At 37.1% G+C, this 15,704-nt stretch overlaps 1 long non-coding RNA gene across 1 annotated transcript in view; it reads right to left on the reverse strand.

Moving 5' to 3' along the window:
- Nucleotides 1–15,463, reverse strand: part of LOC120068564 (uncharacterized) — a 30,532-nt gene extending 15,069 nt beyond the window's left edge. The window contains exon 1 of the long non-coding RNA XR_016525514.1: nt 14,802–15,463. This is a non-coding gene — a long non-coding RNA (uncharacterized LOC120068564). The remainder of the gene's footprint in view (nt 1–14,801) is intronic.
- Nucleotides 15,464–15,704: the final 241 nt, after the last annotated feature.

The following is a 15,704-nucleotide window of genomic DNA, read 5'->3' on the forward strand; positions in this document are numbered from 1 at the left end:
ATCGGTTAACTGCCAGACATTCCACTAAAGACCGATAGTTGCACTTTTCTCACCATAGATATATTTCTGTGTACATCGGATATAACTAATAACAGTACGAAAACCCTTCGTAGATGCTCGTAAGTACAACTTAGCCAATTTACCGTTTTACCCCTATAGTTACATATAACTCCTTAATTACCACTGATTCCTTTAATGAACAATACAACATAGTCCTAATATGTGTGGACACCTCTCGGGCCATAAGAAGGTGTGTGGTGCCACATCATTCAAGCCCCGAAATCAGCTCTTAAGGGAGCAATCTATCTACTTACCCTTACTTTGGGGAAGGAGTGAATTCCATCTTATATAGCTAAGTTCCCAACTCCTAAACCAGACGAATCCCCAAAGTAGTAGGTTTAAGTTAGCAATCTGGCCACTCGCACCCGTGCAAATCAAAGGATCGCCCTCAAATGTAGGAGTTCTCAACTCACTCAAGATTGAGGTCATGTTACCTATGGTCATCCTAGTGAAGTAAAGTCTCTGTCATGAACAGCATCATATAACGAGACTATAACACTTCATGGTCCGGTCTCATACAAACTTTTTTGTATAGGATGCCCCCGCTCGCCTGTCTCCATATGAATGATTAGGATCAGACCATCTGTAGCAAGTCATAACACTTGTAACTATTCTATAAAGTGAGCTGCATCCGTAGCGTTACCAGGATAAGGTTTTCCTCCTATATCCATATACTACAGACCATTTTGGTTATCACTTTTAAGGCATGATCCACCTGTATGTCTCCACATGCATGCTTAAGTTAATAAATGATAACCAGGGATTTTAGTTTATTGGTTTGGTGGTAAAGCAAATAAAACATCCAGTGTTCAAAGATAAGTAGTGAAGAAAATATCATATATTATACATCACAAGTGTTCGTACAAAATTGTGTTTACAAACTACAGGACACGAGACTTTAGAGCATCATCCCCAACAATCTCCCACTTGTCCTAAAATAAGTAGCATGTACAAAAACTAGTACAAAAAAATAAACTAGGGCACTAAGTACCAATACAATAAAATCTCCCACTTGCCCTAGTCCAACAGCAAGTGGTCCCATAGACCCATGCTCTGAAGGTGACCCTCAAACACTGTAGCCATGAGAGCCTTCGTAAAGGGTCAGCAACGTTGTGCTCCAAAGCGATCTTCGTGATGATCACGTCCCTTTAATGCACTATCTCGCGGATGAGATGATACTTCTGTGTTTGTCACGCCTGTGACTCCTAGGCTCCTTGGAGTTCGCCACAGCACCACTATTGTCACAATAGAGGGTGATGGCCTAGACATATCTAGAACAACTTTCAGCTCTGTCAAGAACTTCCTGAGCCAAACGGCCTCCTTAGCAGCTTTACAAGGCGCTACGTACTCTGCCTCCATCGTGGAATCGGCGATGCACCCCTGTTTAGTGCTTCTCCACACTACAACTCATTCGTTAAGAGTAAAAACTGACCCTGAAGTGGACTTTCGATTGTCCTTATCAGTCTGAAAGTCAGAATCTGTGAATCTAGTAAGGATCAAATCCCTAGACCCATACACGAGCATGTAGTCCCTCGTTCTCCGAAGATACTTGAGGATGTTCTTAATTGCGATCCAATGACCCTGGCCAGAGTTAGACTGATACCTACTGACTATTCCCACAGCATAACAGATGTCTGGCTTAGTATAGAGCATCGCATACATAAAATTGCCAATGGCAGATGCATATGAGACTCATTTCATCTCCTCGACCTCTCAAGGTGTCTTAGGACACATGTCCTTAGACAAAGTGACTCCATGACTGAATGGTAGTAGGCCCCTTTTAGAGTCCTGCATCGAATACTTGAGTAACATCTTGTCAATGTATGATGCCTGAGACAGTGCTAGCACTTTTTTCTTACGATCCCGAAAGATCTGTATTCCCAAAACAAACTGAGCCTCTCCCAAATCTTTCATTTGGAATTGGTTCGCTAGCCAGTTCTTAACTGCAGTCAGTAGACCTACATCATTCCCAGTGAGTAGGATATCGTCTACATACAATACTAAGAAAACTACTAAACCATTGACGATCTTCTTGTAGACAAAAGCTCATCAACGTTTTGGTCAAAGCCATACGATTTGATCGCAGTATCAAACCGAATGTTCCAAAATCGAGACACCTGTTTCTGCCCATAAATGGACCGATTTAGTTTGCAAACTTTTTTCTCTTGACCTTGGTTAATGAATCCCTCGGGCTGCACCATGTAAATAGTCTCCTCAAGATTGTCATTTATAAAGGACGTCTTGACGTCCATTTGCCAGATCTCATAATCATAATAATTGACAATGGACAGAAGGATGCGCATTGAGTTTAACATGGCAACAGGCGAGAAAGTCTCCTCATAGTCGACTCCCTCCACCTGGGTATAACCCTTTGCCAAAAGTCGAGCCTTGAAGGTTTGCACCTTCCCATCGACACCCCGTTTCCTCTTGTAGATCCATTTACAAACTATAGGTCTTACCCCATCAGGCTGATCTACAAGATCCTATACTGAATTGAAGTACATTAACTCCATCTAGAGATCCATGGCTTTGACCCATTCATCCCGATCAACATCTTCCATTACCTTCTGATAAGACAACGAATCCTCAACGTCGCCATCGGCTACCATAGCCAGGATTTTCGAGAAACCCATATAGTGATCGAGTGGGTTCGCAACCCTCCCACTGCGTCAAGGTTCCCTCAACTCTTAAGGTGGAACCGACCTACCAAAAGAACTATCATCAACAACTCTTGCTGATAAAGTAGGCCCTTCAACAACTCTTGTTGAAGTTTTAGTAGTTTCGTTGGAAAACTCACGTAACACGATTTTACTATGGGGATTGTGCTCCGTATATGATCCTCCTCCAGAAAAGTAGCATTCATGGAAACAAACACCCTATTTTTCGACGAATCATAAAAGTAACCCCCTCGTGTACCTTGGGGTAGCCTACAAAGAGGCACAACCTCGACCTTGGTTCCAATTTCTTTGGATTTGCCGCAAACACACGTGTTGAGCAATCCCATATGCGGAAGTGACGTAAACTAGCTTTACGCCCGTTCCACAACTCAATAGATGTTCTCACAACACTCTTGGAAGGAACATAGTTGAGTATATGTACCACAGTCTCCGCTTTAAATCCCCAAAACGAGTTCAGTAAGGAAGCATAACTCATCATCGAATGACCCATGTCCAACAAGGTTCTATTTCTCCTCTCCACTACACCATTCATCTGAGGTGTACCCAGCACTAAAAGTTGGGAAACGATTCCATGTTCTATCAAATAGTCTTAGAACCCGAATCCAATCGAAGGAGAAATATGGTCTCTGAACTTTTCAAAGATCCAATCGAAGTATTCTAGAACCCGAATCCAAACGAACTGTTCTATTTCTCCACCTCGATCCAATCGAAGTGTCTTAATCCGTCTATCCAATCCATTTTCAATTTCAGCCTTGAACTCTCTGAACTTTTCAAAGGATTCAGATCTTTTTTGGTAATTAGACATGTTTTTAAAAGTCATTTTCAAAATATGTTCTGCATTAAATATACACATTTTTATGTGTTAAAGGTTAACACATTTACTACTCAACTCTGAGAGTGTAAGGATTAACGAATCCAGAAATAAAGACAAATTTTATTCTCCTGAAGGACACATGACTTTGTTTTTTATAAAGGATAGTTACAAGTAATTCTCTAAGAATTAGAGTTAAATTATTATTACATGTCAAAAGCTTTGCTTCTCAAGCAGATGTGTCATTAAACCTTATTAGATAAGGGCCGATGTTCGACTTTTTTTTTTTTGACCCAAATGATCCTATGTTAGAAAGCATAAGTCTAATTTCATAGATAATCCATTAAAATGATTGATGAGTATTTATGAACAAATGTATCTTATTCCAATTTAACTCATGTCTTATTTTCTTTGAAATGTTAAAAAGAAATTAGACTAAAGTTTAAATCACTTAGGCAAATTTAATGTGACATTATGATCTTATCATAATTAGTATCGGATATTTTATGTACTAAGCCTAATTGACAAAGATGAGATGAGATCTCACTTTGAGCATTCAGTATAATTTGCATGACATTTAGCTGCAGGAGAAATATGGTCTTGTTCAACTTAGTACATTTTAAGTTCTCTGTTGAACTGAGTCCTGATGTTTTTAAAGTACACTATGTCTGACTCCTAAGACAATGCGACATAGATTGCATTGTTTTTAATGTTATTTATGCCAACATGTTTGCGAAACATTGTTGTATCATAGAAGTATTATAAAACTTGTTTATGACATTTCAGGTTTTGGGCAAGTTGAGACACTTGTGTCAAAACAAACCCTTACTAAAAGTAATTTTCAAAAGATACCTAAGTAGTCCTTTGGACATTCCAAAGTAAAATGATGTGTTTGTGTGACAAATACCGGTTTATATGGAAAGTTGAAGGGTGCAAATTATGTTAATGAATTTATTTCAAGTACAACCACATAATGTTAACAAGTGTTGTTGACCATTTGTTTCATTTGTACGTCAAAAGTTTTTATGGTAGTGGGAAAGTTAGGAGATAACTCGACCTTTACGACAATGCTTACCTAAAGTCTTTATTGTCATTTAAGATGACAAAAATGATAACTTATGAATCTTTCAGTAGTGGGAGAGCATTTATGAATCTTTCAGTAGTGGAAGAGCCAAGCGATGACTCAACCTACGTTATGACTTATTGGAAGTTAAAGTGATCATACTAGATGATAAGTATTGAAAGAAGTTTACAAACGTTATTGAAGTCATAATTATGAGATAAAGTATTGTACTTAATCTCAATAAGCATTTTCTAGAATTTCATTGATTGGATTACCTCATAGGATATGCAAGGGTCTATGAAAAGAAAGCTTGAAAGTGTAGTATTTGAAGCTATAGATCTTCAAAATAAGACTCTTGGCATCAGGTTAAACCCCACGCTAGAGTTGTTGGGTGAAATTAGACTATGAGTCAATTTTCTACCTAGTTATATAGCAAAGTCTTAGTGCATGCATTATTGCATCTGAGATGTAAAAATGAATACCTTCTTTTATGAAAAGGAGTTCAAAGCATCTGTACAGTTTCAAGTAAAATTTTGATATAGTATCACATTCAATGACTTTAAGTGTTGACGGTATTCTTGTACAGACAAGAAAATAAAACGTGGATGTTTATCTATCCTATATTGATATTTGCTCATTATGAATGAAGTGAAAATCGATATAAAAGTTTTGACTATTAAATCAATTTCAAATAGTTGATTTGAAGTGATTTTGTATATTAAAGTCTACATACAGATGTTTAGGACATGTTGTTTAATTCTTCTCATGCATCTTACATTTAAAAAGTAGTTGTTTAATGTTCGATGTGATTGCCAAAGACAAAATGGTAATGTACCAATCTAAAATGATTGATATGTCTAAGGAAAATGTTTCCTACAAACCTCAAATGTTGAAGGGATATCAATTTTACATGAGACTTCATTAACATTTAATATACAATTAGTTGGTTCAATCGGGGAATTCAATGGTATGAGCATTGAGTGTTGAAAATTAAAACTTATGAATAATAAAATTTCAATATATATATATATATATATACATATATTAAGATTTTTTTTCTTTATGAGTTACAATGTTTCTTATTGGATTTAGAGAAATCCATGTTTTATTCTAAATGGTCTCTATTGGACTGAGAGGCAGTATTTTGCTTATGAAGCAATAATTTGCCTATGTTCAAGGTGTCTTGAGATATTTAAAAACTGTGTCAGATATAACTTAACCTATTCACTTTATGTGATAACGTGATTCAAGGATTAGGTTGGAGACCATATGTAAACACCAATGGCAGGAATAACATGGAATCTGGGTGCATCTCGTTGGTGAACAGATGGTTTTTATTGACATAACTGTTTGTTTGTATAAAATGATTCTCTAGGCTAAAGTGTGAAAGGATCTCTTAGACTGTCTAGGATTATGAGACATGTCTCTAGTGTGCTAGGATAAGTGGGAGAGCATGTAGGATATAGTGTATGCCCAAGAATACATGTCTCACCGGCTCATATTTCCTTAGCTTTAGCGCAAGTGGGAGATTGTTAGGATGTATGTTCAAAAGCCTCGTAGTTTTATGTTAGTGAAATCAATGGTTGATTGATTTTATATTACTTGTGCAATAATCCATCAACCTAAGATCCAAGGTTATATGATGTAACTTAAGCATGTATATGGAGACATATAGGTTTATCATTTTTAAATGATAACTTAAATGGTCTGTAGTATATGGATAAGGTTGGGTACCTTATCCTGATAACACTACTAATACAGTCTGTTGTGTAGTTATTACAATTGTTATAAAGTACTACAAATGGTCTAATCCTGATCATTCTTGTGCAGACATGTGAGCGAGGGTATCTTATATCAAAGAGTTTGTATAAAGACCGGACCACAAAATCCAAAGTTTGCTAGAAGAGACTTACATTTCACCAAGATGACCGTAGGTGACTTGACCTTATTCTTGAGTGAGTTGTGAACTCATTCCTATGAGGGCGATCCTTTGATTTGTATGGGTGAGAGTGGCCAAATTCCCCGGCTCAATAAGCCTACCATTTTGGGGATTCGTCTGATTGGGGAGCTAGGAACACAATTACACAAGAAAGAATTCACTCATTCCCTATAGTTAGGGTAAGAAGATAAATTACTCCCTTAAGGGCTAATTTCAGGGCTTGAACAGTGCGACGTCTCACCCTCTCCTGGCCCAAGAAGGGTTCGATCATAGTTGGATTATGACTAATTGTTCATTAGAGGGATCAGTGGTATTTATGGAGTTAGATGTAACTATAGGGGTAAAACAGTAATTAGACCCAGCTGTACTAATGAGAAATTTGTGAAGGGTCAACATACTGTTGATTGATTATATCCAATGGACACATAAATATAACTATAGTGCGAAGAGTTCAGTTACCGATCTTTAGTGGAGTGACCAGCAATTAATGAATGTTGATTAATTTGATTAAAAGAGTTTAATCAGTTAATCTCGTATCATTGGAGCTTCGATTTATAGGTCCATATAGTCCCTTCATTATCTTAATGAGTACTGATGGGAATCAAATTAATTTTGGTGTGATTTGAATTGTTCAAATAAATTAAAGAGAATTAATTGTATAGGATACAATTAAATAATGTACATTGATACATTATATAATATAATGTATGTTGATACATTTTTATGTGAGAAATAAATGTTTGAATATGATTCAAATATTATATGAATATGACTCATATAAAAACTATATGTTAAAATTTAATGTGAATATGATTCAAATTAAATTTATGAGAGAAATAAATATTTGAATATCATTCAAATATTGATTATGTGAATACAATTCACATAGAAACCATATGTTAAAATCAATATGAATATGATTCATATTAAATTTATATAGTTTGATGAGAGGGGTCGTCATTTGAATGTGGTTCAAATATTAAATTATATGGATGTGATTTATATAAAAACTATAGGTTAAAGTATATGTGATATAATATAAACTATAGGATATATATTATATGTGATATAACATATAGTTTAATATTTATGTATATTGAGTTAGTTAATATATGTATTTATTTAAAAAAATTCAAATTCTAAATTTGAATTTATTAGAAATAAAGGGGAGAGAGTTATAACTTTTTCATCCCTTATTCTCTCAAAAAAACTCACATAACAAATTAGAAGAGAGAAAACTTTCTCTCTCTCCTCTTGTTCTTCTTCTCTCTGTGATTTTTGCAGAGAATAATTGTTTTCTCTAAAAAATCTCTTCTTCTTCACTCACACCAAGATTGAGTGAAAGCCCACAACTCTGCACAATTCTCATCCTTGAGAATAACGAGAAAGACCCTTTGGTGGTTTCTATTTCTTTTTGTTGAGTTCGTGTATGTCGAGTTCATGAGATCGGGAGAAGATAACTCGAACTGGAGAGGAACGTGAAAAATTGGTCTTCAAAGGTGAGTGATTTCTTAATCCCTCTTCTCCATTTTCACTGTCGTAGCATGCTTGAATTAATAATGTTTATAAATGTTTTCTGTTACTCTGTATTTTGTATCTTCTGTAAAATAAATTTAGAGATTGTTCCATCCAATTGTTTCCATTGCGGGGAATTCCAATCCCTTCAGTCTGGACTAGGAGGAGCTAGTCAAATGAACATATCTTCTGGAAGACGCTACTCCAAATCGATCGTTATTGATAATAGAAAACCTTGGTGCCCCAACTGTAACAGGTATCATTGGGGTAGTAAGTGTCCTGAGAGAACGAATATTTGCTACAATTATGCACAAATGGGACACTTTAAAAGAGAATGTCCACAACTAGTAACTGAAAACAAAGAAGCACTTCTCAAACGATTCATCAAGATGTAGGACCATTAACAATGGGTAAAGGACAACCAAGTAGATTGAAACAAAAAAGAATAGTGGAACCATCATGACATTCGGAAAACTATATGCCATGAGTCAATTGGAACAGGAACTAGGGAGTAAGGGAAAGAACCCAAATCTGTAACTACTAGAATTTTTGTTTACTATTTGTACAAAACTATTTTAATAAATAACATTTGTTTTACATGAGTTAGTAACTTAGTGAAATTTCAAGGATGAAATTTTCTAAGGAGGATGGATTTGTAATGCCCAAATTATGACAAGACCCTTTAAGTGATGTGGATGAATGCATGCTTGAAAATTAAGAGGCAAAATTCTAACTAGGTATGAAAACTATGCTATGAATTCATAACATAGTGGAAATTTGACTATGTTGTAAGCTTTGGGAAAAACTTTGCTATAGAAATTATAGGAAAGAAGGAGAAAATTGGACTAGGAGTTACTAGGAAGATTCACTTCATAGCATAGTTGGGGTAATTTATTCATAGCATAGTAAACAAAAAGTTTAACTCATAGCATAAAGGACCATGTTGGACGCATGGTATAGAAAGTTTATAGAGTTGGACAAATAAGGTGAGACATTAGGCGCATAGAAGGCCTCCAAGTAACTCTAGTTGAACAACTAGGACGCATGAAGTGGCTACCTTGAATATATAGAAACTATGCTATGAGAAAATGAAACTATGAACATGAAGGACTATGGTATGAGCTCCAAGGATCTACAAGATCGGCTTAGGAAAGTGAAGAAATGACTAAGTACCAGGGATGTGAGAAGTAAGGACTTAGCTTTGGATATGACATTTCGAATGGAACATGTTATGGGAAAAGAAAGAATATTTGGACGCATGGTGATAACGGGCAAAAATGTACGTTATTACAGTGCTAAGTTATTAAACAATGAACGTTTGTGTTGATAAAATATGTTAGATTGCGTCCAAAAAGCATTAAGTTTATAACATTGCGGTGGAATGCGACCATCTCATAGAAACAGTTAATTTTTGTATTTTTATGCAGAATATGTGTTGGTGCAAGGCGAAAAGCACGATCACAAGAAATCAATGGTCGAGCGCAGTATCACCGCAAGGCTTTGCGATGATTTGTGCTCGCAAACATCTACTCAAGAAGGATTGCCGCATAGAGTCGTCGTAACTTGGTGGGCGCATCTAGTGAAAGGCATAATTAATCACGATGGGACAGAAAGCTGATGACGGTCAAATCCGAATTAAGTTGACAAGCCGCTAACGATAACAACTACATCCAGCTTTTCGGTGACAAATATTCAGCGCATCAGTCAGAGAATTAAAGCCATCCCATCCGTGCAATCATAAGAGAGAAGCCGCCTTTCACCTCGAAGGCTCTATAAATACCAAAGGCATCCTTCAGAAAAGGGGTTCAGAAGTTCACCAGTTTAACATTGTCCATAGTTTTCCTTTTTATTTTAAGGCAGAGCAAGAGAAGAGCCGACACGTCGGAAGATCGCTCAGGGCAACTCGAGAGAGAACTCGGAGGTGTAAAAGCAAAGAGCAGGCCAACTCTCCCGAGAGCAAGAATATCTTTTGAACACGAGTAGAAAAACAGTGTAAAAGCCTGGGAAGCAAGAGATTGCTACCAGGCTCTTTATTCTATTCTTATATTGTTATTTTGTACTTCAACTTTATATTTACACAACGGAAGTTCTTATTCTACATTTGTTCACTATCTTAGCACGCATGAGTAGCTAAACTAATCGAATGGGTTGAAAAGAACTAAGCTAACATGACCTAGGATCTTCGTCGCATACGATTATCTTGTTTTATGTTGTGCCCAACACCCCTTCAGAGCTACTCGAGAAAGAGTCTAAAGAAAGAACCTAAAAACTCGAGAGAGCTAGGTTAGAATCTAGACTCGCGAGCACGAGATTAGATCGGCATAAGCAAGAGATAGGGACTTAGAGATAAGCTATGTTTGTCAACCTGCATCGCATGCACCCTAGAGATAGGTATGATATTATGTGGTCGCCTTATTTGTGTGAGTGTCATTTCGTCATCGCATAAATAACAATACAGGCTTATGTGTAGGTCCTATCGCATATATCACATGCGTTCTAGCATTAGAAGTCATAGCATTCGCATCGAGAAGTGATTTACTATTGTATGTGTATTGCATGATCGCAAAGCATGAACGCGTCCTAGGAAGTGTTAGCCGAAACCCTTCTCAATCCGTTCACCGCATACTCATCGCAGCTTCCGTTTTATCAACTCTTTTTGAAACTCCGCCACATTTGTTAATTTTTATTACCACAAATAACAACCCCAACAACTATTGATTTATTTGGTTACCGCAAAGTTTTCTGAAAAATTATCACCACCTACCATTTTCCCAAGTCCCTGAGTTCGACCCTGGACTTACCACGAAACTTAGTGGGGTTTACGCTTAGATTCCACTGAGAAAATTTGAGCAGCTTGGATTCCACTGAGAAAACTTGAGTGCTCAACGCAACTCCATTATCGCATTTCATCCATAATTCCACATCATAAAATAACGCATCAATTTTTTGGCGTCGTTGTTGGGGACTTCGACAAATCAGTGTGCTAATGGTAATTTTTCTGATTTCTTTGCAGACTCTCAATCTCTAGTGAATTGTGACTCGGAGATTGAGAGGACGTTCAGAAGAATATAAAGAGATCGCTAACAACAACAGCCAGATAAAGAAAATACGGCGGAGCAGCCTGGAAACGGAGTACCAAACAAAAACAACGTCATGGCGAATCCAATCCTCCTGGCAAATGATCGTAATAGGCCCATTAGGGACTATGCATCGCCAAACCTCTATGATTTCTCTCAAGGAATCATGAGGCCTGCCCTTGATGGAAGCCGATTCGAAATGAAGTTGGTGATGCTGCAGATGATCTAGACTGTAGGACAATTCGGAGGACGGCGTAGCGAGGACCCGCATGCCCACCTCCGTAGCTTTATAGAAATTGCAATACTTTTGTGTTCCCGAACATCTCTGCCGAAGAAGTTCGACTAACTCTGTTTCCATTTTCTCTATGTGATCAGGCAAGAAAATGGGCGTATTCCCTCATGTCGGGTGAGATCACTTCATGGGAACAAGTCGTAGAGAATTTTATGAAGAAATATTTTCCACCTACTGATAATGCTCGACGAAGGAAACTAATCGCCAATTTTAAACAAGACATGGACAAATCGTTCAGCGATGTCTGGGCGAGGTTTAAAAGGTTGGTCCGGGATTGTCCACACAATGGATTGCCAGACTACCTTCAAATGGAAACTTTTATCATAGTTTAAATCCCACTCCCCAAACCGCTGCCAATGCAGCAGCTGCTTGTGGTCTGGCTGGACAAGACGTATGACGAGGCTAAGAACATCTTGGATCGTATCTCTAAAAACCACGAAGATTGGAGAGAGAGTGATCAGAGACTGAGAATAAAGGATAACGACGCAAATAATGGTGTTATTGCTTCACTATAGAATCAGATGACCGCAATGATGAACTTAATTCAAGGAATTGTGATCAACAGTCCAACATCGCAAATAGGATAAGTAAACGCAATTAATCAAAACACTGCAAGGTGTGCAACTTGTGGTGACAGACACGCAATGGAAGAATGCCCACAGAATCCACAGTCTATTTACTTTGTGAAAAATAATCCCTTTTCTAATACCTACAACTCCGGGTGGAGAAGCCACCCAATTTTGCATGGAAGAATCAGCAGCAGAATTTTCCAACCTGTGGTGCAAAAAGAAGGGCTACCTAGATTCTTCCCACGGAATAACGGTCAGACAAGCAATCAGGCTAGTAGCTAACAACCACCGCAATCTTCCTCCTTGGAAATTTTATTGAAGCAGTACATAGAGAAAAATGAAATTGTGCTTCAGAGTCAGGCTACGTCCATCAGCAATCTCGAGTTACAGATGGGCTAGATTGCAAGCGAGCTAAAGAGTAGACCACAAGGGGCTGTGCCGCATTCAACAGAACTCCCACGCAACTCAGGGGGATCAGGTAAAGAGTAATGTCAGGTTGTGACATTGCGGAGTGGAAAAACTGTGGATGGAGAAAGAAAGGAGCCTAGTCGGACTGCTCACATTGCATTGGAACCTAAAATTGCGGTGACCCAAGAAGAAGAAAGGGAAAAAGAAGTGATAGAGCTAGAAGTTACGTCTACCTCTAAGCCAACAGAAAAGGGGACCGTGAGAGTGCAGTTACCACTTTTCCCGCGGAGACTCAGAAAGAAAAAAAAATGATGAGGTACAATACCAATGCTTATTATCTATGTTAAAACAATTACATATTAATATTCCATTCAGTGAAGCGATTGAGGGGATGTCTGCTTATGCATAGTTTCTAAAGGATATGGTAACTAAGAAAAAGGGCACTGGTAAGTTAGCCGCAGTGGCTTTAACGCAAGGCTCGAAATAAATAATTCCACCAAAGATGAGTGATCTTGGGAGCCTTACTATACCTTGCTCCATTGGAGGACTGTACATTAGGCAAGCATTGTGTGACCTTGGAGCCAACATCAATTTGATGCCTCGTCAATCTTTAAGCAACTAAATGTGGGGCAACTTGCGCTGACGACTGTGACTCTTCAACTTGCAGATAGATCTCTAGTGCATCTAGAGGGGAAGGTGAAGGACGTGCTGGTCACCATCGACAAATTTATTCTACCAGCCAACTTCATCATCTTAGATTACGAAGCCAACGAAGATGTGCCCATCATCCTGGGGCGATCATTTTTATCAACATGTCGTGCCCAGATTGATGTGCACAAAGGAAAGATCACTTTGAGCATAAATGAACAGAAGCTCAAGTTTGGCATAATCCATGCCATGAAGTTTCCTGATAAAGAAGACCTGCATGAATCTGACAATGACCAGAATTTGACTGAAGAAGAAAAACTTGACGAAGAGAATGAAGAAAAGGATACAAGCGCATCCATTGCTGCATGTAATGCGATCATAAAAAAAACAAACAAGGAAGTTGAGATGAGCGCAACCCAAGAAGAGGAGCCAACAAAAAAAAAATAAAGAAAAACAACGCAACCGTCCTTAATAGAACCACCAATAATGGAATTGAAGATCCTGCCAAACCACAGTATGCATTTTTGGGGCAAAATGGGAAGTTGCCAGTAATTATTTCCTCGGAACTTAATGAAGACCAAGAGAATGTGTTGATGAGCGTTCTAAGAAAACATGTGCGAGCAATTGGCTGGACGCTCACAGACATCTGAGGAATTAGCCCCACGTACTGTATGCATCGCATTCGTCTTGATTAGTTAGGTATGTTACAAATGTGATTCCTTCCCCCCAATATGATAACAGCATATGAGCAGTTATCAATAACGCTCTAACAACTACTAATAAGTGTTGAATTTTCCACTCAGTAGTGCCATTTTTTCTAGATGTGTCAACATAAGTTGTTTAATGAATAATTCCATATGCCTCAAGATATTGTTGAAGATCCAAACTTTTATATTCTCCCTCATTATCACTACGACGAACTTGCACCTTTGTATTGTAATGAGTTTCAGTCATTTTATTAAATCTTTTTTAAATAATAAAGTTACCTCGCCTTTGGACTTCATCAAGTATAATCAAGTCATTTTGGGACAATCATCAATAAATTTAGCAAACCAACCTGATCCATTTAAAGTTGGAACTTTAGATGGACCACAAAGATCATAATGTATAATCATCAAAGGAAGAGGGCTCTTATTCAAACTCAAAGGAAAAGAAGAACAATGACTTTTTGCAAGTTCATAGACATCACAATGAAAATCAGAAACATCACGCGTAGTAAATAAATTTGGAAATAATTTTTTTAGATACATAAGGAAAATATGTTCTAATCGTCGATGGCACAACCAGAGATCACATTGTTGTTTATCTGTTTTAGGCAGTTCTGCTATAAATGCTTGCTTCAAATTGGTGGAATATGTTGGGCGTAAATCCAAGTAATACAGCGTTACTTGCTTAACACCATAACCAATTGTCTCTCTTGTTTGGATGCTCTTAAAAACACAAAATTCAAGCAAAAAAATGACAATGCAAGATAAGGTTGCAGTTATTTGAGAAACAAAGAAAAGATTGTATTCCAATGTTGGAACAACTAAAACAGATTCTAAGTTCAAATTATTATTTAAGGTTAATGACCCTTCTCCTAGAACTGAAACTATGTTACCTTAGCTATAGATACAACCCTATTTGAGGATTTTTTTTTTTTTAAATGTGAGACATGTCTAGACACAAATGTCATATGATCAGTCGTTTCAGAATCTATTATCCATATACTATTGTTAATAGGTGCAAAAATGTTTTGTACCTCCATTATCTGTAGTGGCTACCAATGTTGTGATCTTTGTGGCACCATCATCTTCAATTTTTGTTTCCACAATAGCTGCTATCGTGGTCTTTTTGTACTCCTTTCGATTCTGATCCCACCATTCTAGGTAACCCGCAATCTCAAAGCATCGATTCTTAGTATGGCCATTCTCATTGAAAGTTTATGAAAACCGTACAGAAGCATAATTGGATCCTAATTTTCATATTTCACAGAAACGTAAATTTACAGAGGATGGAAACCATAGGCATTTGGATTTATAGCATGCTTAAAAGAGAAATGAGAGGAAATTAGGTCTAGATAATTACCCTTGAAGTCACAATTCTTCTTGAATCCTTCTCCGTTATCACGAACACTTCGAAACTTTAGATCAGGAACTCCCAAAAAAAACAATACATCTAATAACCAATTAGGTTGGATACTACCACAAAAAATCCTCGGTATTCTCTATAGGGATGAGAATCAGATGGAGTTTGTGGGCTTCTCTTAATTCTTTGGAAGAGTGAAGAGTAAAATTTAAAAAAGTAAAGTTGCAGAGAGATTTTGAAATAACTCAGAGATCTCATCTAAAAAGAAGAAGAAGATCCCTCTAAAAAACCAACTCACAAAAAATGTGAAACCAATTTCACAGTTAAACTGAGATAATGGGGTGGAAAGAGTTACGATAACTCCCTCCCCTTTGAATTTAATGTAAAAAATTAATTTTCAAAACATGAAACAATTTAATATAAATATATATAGTAACTACATTATTATATGTATACCATATATGAAATTAACCATATGTTATATCTAATATAACATATAACCTACCGTTTATATTATATCAAATATCACATAATATATAGTTTAAAAACTCTCATTTAAATCTATAGTATTTAATAT

Source organism: Benincasa hispida, chromosome 12, assembly GCF_027475165.1.
Source record: "Benincasa hispida cultivar pf3 chromosome 12, pf3_genome.v1.1, whole genome shotgun sequence".
Taxonomy (NCBI): Eukaryota; Viridiplantae; Streptophyta; class Magnoliopsida; order Cucurbitales; family Cucurbitaceae; genus Benincasa; species Benincasa hispida.